The sequence below is a fragment of the Salvelinus sp. IW2-2015 genome, unplaced genomic scaffold (genome assembly GCF_002910315.2).
Source record: "Salvelinus sp. IW2-2015 unplaced genomic scaffold, ASM291031v2 Un_scaffold1304, whole genome shotgun sequence".
In the NCBI taxonomy this organism is placed as follows: Eukaryota; Metazoa; Chordata; class Actinopteri; order Salmoniformes; family Salmonidae; genus Salvelinus; species Salvelinus sp. IW2-2015.
Window position 1 is genome coordinate 323,585 of NW_019942828.1, and position 5,882 is coordinate 329,466.

At 40.7% G+C, this 5,882-nt stretch overlaps 1 pseudogene; it reads right to left on the reverse strand.

Annotated features, from left to right (window-relative positions):
• Positions 1-459: 459 nt before the first annotated feature.
• Positions 460-5,560, reverse strand: LOC112070361 (histo-blood group ABO system transferase-like; annotated as a pseudogene).
• Positions 5,561-5,882: the final 322 nt, after the last annotated feature.

The following is a 5,882-nucleotide window of genomic DNA, read 5'->3' on the forward strand; positions in this document are numbered from 1 at the left end:
TCTTCAAGGTTGCTTGCCCCTATCATYGCCAAGCCTMTCTCCAACCTTTTAGACCTGCCTCTCCTTTCAGGGGGGGTTCCCATTGCTTGGAAAGCAGCCACGGTTCATCCTTTTTTTAAAGGTTGGAGCTGATCCAAATTGTTATAGACCACTTTCTATGTTGCCCTGTGTATCAAAAGTGTTGGAAAAACTTAATCAACTGACTGGCTTTCTTGATGTCTGGTATGCNAAGATCTTTGTACTTTTGTTTTATCCCTCTCAACGGATCATTAGAAAATATTGAATCGTTGACAAGTCATTGCTATTGCAAAGCTCTTATTATTAAAGATGTAGTTTAAGTACAACTCTGACTTGTGTGATAAGWTTGTCTCTCCTCATTTGATAATACAGAAATAAACCACCACAGGCCTTAGTGCCAGCATCAGTTTGTGGTGGTAAATAAGACAGCTACGAAAAATATGGATGAAAGAGAGTTTAATAGTACGGTCTACAGCTTATCATGAGGTATTCTAACTCAGGCGAGCAGAACCTTGAGACTTGCTTCATATTAGAGATGGCAGACCAGCTGTTGTAAACAAAGACACACACAACCCTTCCCCTGAGCTTCCCCGACGCAACATTTCTGTCCTGCCGGATGCAAAGAAGAACCAGCTATACACCGAGTAAACAAAACATTAGGAACACCTGCTCTTTTCATGACAGCCTGACTAGGTGAAAGCTAGGATCCCTTATTGATGTCACTTGTTAAATCCACGACAAGCAGTGTAGATGAAGGAGAGGAGACAGGTTAAGGAAGGATTTTCAAGCCTTGAGACAATTGAAACATGGATTATGTCTTTGAACGAGGTACGGRAGAAGGTTCCAGACGCAGCGGTTTGAGTGTGTGAACAACTGCACCTCTGTTGGGTTTTTCACYCTCAACTGTTTCCTGTGTGTATCAAGAATGGTCCACAACCCAAATTACATCCAGACATCTTTTCGGTTATAGGAAACGATAGCGGAAACATTATATAAAACAAAAAGTTAAGATCAGTGTTAAAAAAAACACAAAACAGCAGAATTGATTAGGAGCTCGTAAAACATTTCTGCTATCCATTCCAGCAACATTCTCTTCTCCTCTCATGGGTTCTCCCTGACCTCTGCCTTGTTCTTGATGACAGAGGAGAAGCGGACCAGTTGAATCTCCTTGGCGTTCCCTCCTCTAGCGTRGTCCCACACATATTCAGGTGACAGCAGCTTGGTGGGCTTATTCTTCACCAGGTACCAATTCAGGTGACTCTCCTCCTGCCACAGAGCCTCAACACCCACAGACTTATCCACCTAGAGGGAGGGGGTGGGGAAGAGAGGGGGTGGGGGTTGGGGGGGAGAAGGGGGAATGGAGGAGGGAGGAAGAGGGAGGGAGGGGTGGGGACAGAGGGGTGGATATAGGGGAGAGAGTGAGTGACTGCTGCCTGCCTGCATGCCTGCATCTGTCTGTGCGTACGTGTCGGAATGCATGCCTTTCTGTCTGCATGACTGTCTGTCAGGTTATGAATGTGTGAGTGTGTTTTGCTGCCTGCGTGCATGACTGTGTCAGTATGAATGTGTGAGTGTGCGTTTTGCCTGCTGCGTGCGTGCATGACTGTCTGTCAGGTATGAATGTGTGAGTGTGCGTTTTGCTGCCTGCGTGCGTGCGTGTGCCTACCTCCAGGTGCTCCCTGCACGTCTTGGTCAGCCTATGAACATCCTCCGGCGCTCCTCCGAATATGTTGGCCTGGTAGTAGAAGTCTCCCTGGTCCTGGGGTACAGAGGCTGTGGAGATGGYCCGCCGCTCGTAGGGGTACTGGCTCCGGGGGTACATGTAGAACCTGCAAGATACAAGACAATTTTGTATTGTTACTTTATTTAACCAGGAACATACCCTTACTAAGGTTACGGTAAAACTTTATTTAGATAGTTTGTAGAGCACCTACAAATGTACTATCTACAGACTATCAGTAACATTTCAACTAACTAACTATCTACTAACCCTAACCTTAGCCCTTACCCTCACCTCAACCGTTACCCATATTCTAAACCTAACCGTAACGTTAGCAAGCAGCTGCTTATCAACAGATGGTTAAACTATCAACAAACTATCTGTAGAGTAGCAACAGATGGAAAATCCTGTTGATACTCCATGTCACAGTTTCTGGCCTATCCAGACAAAGAATCGATTTCATCTGCCTCTGAGCGACGAGCCCAGCCTGGGAGACGGTATATTAAAGGGGGACAGTCTACTGAATTCAGCAAATACGGTTTTATCTCACTGTGATATTCTCAGACGTATTTAGAGCTCTTAACATAGAAAAAGTACTAAATAATTTCATAGAATTGAAACACGACCACTTTCTCGTGGTCACATAGGGACAAAATCACKTTGTAAGTAAAGCTTAAGTTTTAACGAGTCTGCAGACATTCGAATGGTGTCTTTTTGTCGCTCAGAGGACTCTTGGTAGAAAATTATCTGTCGTCAGTTTTATGAAATGGGGCCAAATTTGTACTGTCACTAAATACAATCATAATAAGTTTACCGTTATAAGAAAGATGAAATCTTATAGTAAGTCATTTATAATTTGATTGTTACTATATTTATAAAGCCTTTCAGTCATCCTTCACTTTTGTTGAATAGGGAAAACAAAATCACATGATTTTTTTATATTTAATAATTTTGAACTATGTACTTGAGCTTGTGTCCTTAAAAGTGAGCAATTTATAATTATGTTTACCAGAACGGCAAGTTCCAGACCTTCCTGGAACTATGCAGAATTACACAAATGACTAGTTATTGTTTATGAAAAACAGTTACTTTTGGATATGTCTACAATATTTAGGCGGAAATCTACATTTTGCAATAAGTTCAAGTTAAAGGAGAAGGGCTTTTTTAGAGGCACATTTTTATTTTGATAAACTTACCCTAAACAACAAATCACTTCCTTATCCTCGTTATGCAGTATGGGGGCGCCCATAAAACATCACCGAAGGCTGAAAAAACATCCAAATAAGTCATTTTAGGCTCTCAGTATATTGATGCAGGTCTTTAGATGTTGTACACATGAAATTGAGTCATGCAGATATTTTTTTTATTTTTGTTTAGGGGTTAGATCAGCTTTAATATTGCAGATAGATTGTAGTTTCCATCAATGTAATTGTCTGCATCACTTCCAATCCCCCATATATTTTTGTAAATATATACAGTGCTTTTCCACATTTTGTTGCGTTACAGCCTTATTCAAAATTTTATAAAAATAACTATGCTCATCAATCTACACACAATACCCAATAATTACAAAGCAAAACATTCTTTTTTTTTAAATGTTTGCAAATGTATTACAAATAAAAACATAAAAACCACATTTACATAAGTATTCAGACCCTTTGCTATGAGACTCAACATTTTGCTCAGGTGCATCCTATTTCCATTGATCAACCTTGAGATGTTGCTACAACTCTATGGGAGTCCACCTGTGGTAAATTCAATTGATTGGACATAATTTGAAAAGGCACACACCTGTCTATATAAGGTCCCACAGTTGACAGTGCATGTCAGAGCAAAAACCAAGCCATGAGGTCGAAGGAATTATCCATAGAGCTCCGAGATAGGATTGTGTCGAGGCAAAGATCTGGAGCATTGAAGGTCCCCAAGAACACAGTGGCCTCCATCATTTTTAAATGGAAGAGGTTAGAACCACCAAGACTCTTCGTAGAGCTGGCTGCCTGGGCAAACTGAGCAATCGGGGAAGGGCCTTGGTCAGGGAGGTGACCAAGAACCCGACAGAGCTCCAGAGTTCCTCTATCCAGCTGTTCCATTGCCTGTGTAGCCTGCTGCTTCAGGTAACTGCCAAAATAAAGGACACACCAACATAGAGTGTCCTAATAGGGCCATCACGAAAAGCCCGTACAACTACAAAGCGCTTAGGCACAGAGTCAACAAGTGTCTGGAACTTCCTGTGTGGAAACACCTGCTTTCAATACACTTTGTATCCCTCATTTACTCAAATGTTTCCTTTWTTTTGGCATTTACCTGTAGAATGGATGGAGAGGTGTCGATCGACAAAATGKAATATAACGTCGCGGATAAAGTTCRKAATGACACAAYTTCATGTGTAMAACATCTAAARACCTGCATCAATATACTGAGAGCTTTGCCGTTTCTAAAATGATGTTTTTGGATGTTTTTGAAGTATTCTTTTTCAGGGCCATTATACTGCACAACAAGGAAGAGGAAGTGATTTGTTGTTTGGGGTACGTTTATCAAAAACAAGTGAAATCACAAAAAAAAAAGTGTCCTTCTTTAACATGCCATTTACATGAAAAATATAGATTTTTGGTTGTACCATTTCTTGCTGTAAATAAGTAAATAAGTAAGTAAGCATTACCAGGGGTGGATGCTGGCCCTTTAAGTAAGTAAGTAAATAAGTAAGTAAGCATTACCAGGGGTGGATGCTGGCCCTTTAAGTAAATAAGTAAATAAGTAAGTAAGTATTACCAGGGGTGGATGGCGGCCACCAGTCTCCCCAACGCCTCGGACCCCACACGGCCATGGAACCTCATGTCTACATCCAGGCAGAAGATGTAGTGCGCCTCCCAGTGGATGCGATCCTCAATRGCAGTCTGCTCACAAATAGATGGTTGGTGGATGTTCAGTAGAACTTCAATCAATCAATATATCAACCAAACCAATCAAAAATAAATACATCTATCAAAATGTATTGTCCTCATATGTAAATTTGGTTTGCAGGCAGGGGTAACTTGATAAAAATACAGTCCATACAATCTACTGTCAACAACATTTAAACTAACTAGTATGCACTAGTAGGCATATCCTCTTAACTGTAACTCTAGAAAGCTGTTGCCTATTATCAACAGTTGATTTTTTGTTGATAGTTGGGTCATCTGTAGATCATCTATAGGGAACTACTACTGCTACTTCTACTGCTACTAATAAACTCAATAATATTAATAGTTATTATTAATAATAAACTAAATAACTCATAATGTAGTAATAATATGAATAAAGTGTGACCTGGATGAGCTCCATGCGGCGGAGGGATATYTCCTGCCAGCGGTCGAACTTCGGCACCCTCACGATGCTGAGCATCCTGCCGACACCAAGTGTCAGGTTGCTAGGCACATCGCCGGGCAGGTCGGTGAACACGTAGTAGTGCACATCCAGCCCCACCTGGAATCACATGGAATTCAATTTCATTCTAAACTATTTTGAATTTGAATGTAATTTGTAACAAATTGAGTTACATTTAATTCATTTTAAATATAATTACATTTCATTTAATCCTAAATAATCACTCTACAGTACTCTTTATAAATATGGGTCCAGAATGCTAAACGGCATTTATTTGAATTATATTATTTTATTCCCTCACATCCTAGAACCTTCTTTATACAATACCAGTCAATCCATTTGATAGATAGTTCTGGATTCTCACCATGAAGTGCTTCTCAGCTGATCTAAGAAGTCACGGAGAAAACGAATGTATCTGTAAGGAAGAATAGAGATGAAAAACATGTACAGAACCAGTCAACGGTTTGGACACACCTACTCTTTATCTTTACGATTTTCTACATTGTAGATAAACAGTGAAGACATCAAAACTATAAAATAACACATATGGAATCATGTAATAACCAAAAAAAGAGTTAAACATATTTTATATTTGAGATTCTTCAAAGTAGCCACCTTTTGCCTTGATGACTCCCGGGTGGCGCATCGGTCAAAGGCACTGCATCTCAGTGCTAGAGCGTCACTACAGACCCTGGTTCAATTCCAGGCTGTATCACAACTGGCCGTGATTTGGAGTCCCATAGGGCGGCGCACAATTGGCCCAGCGTCGTCTGGGTTAGGG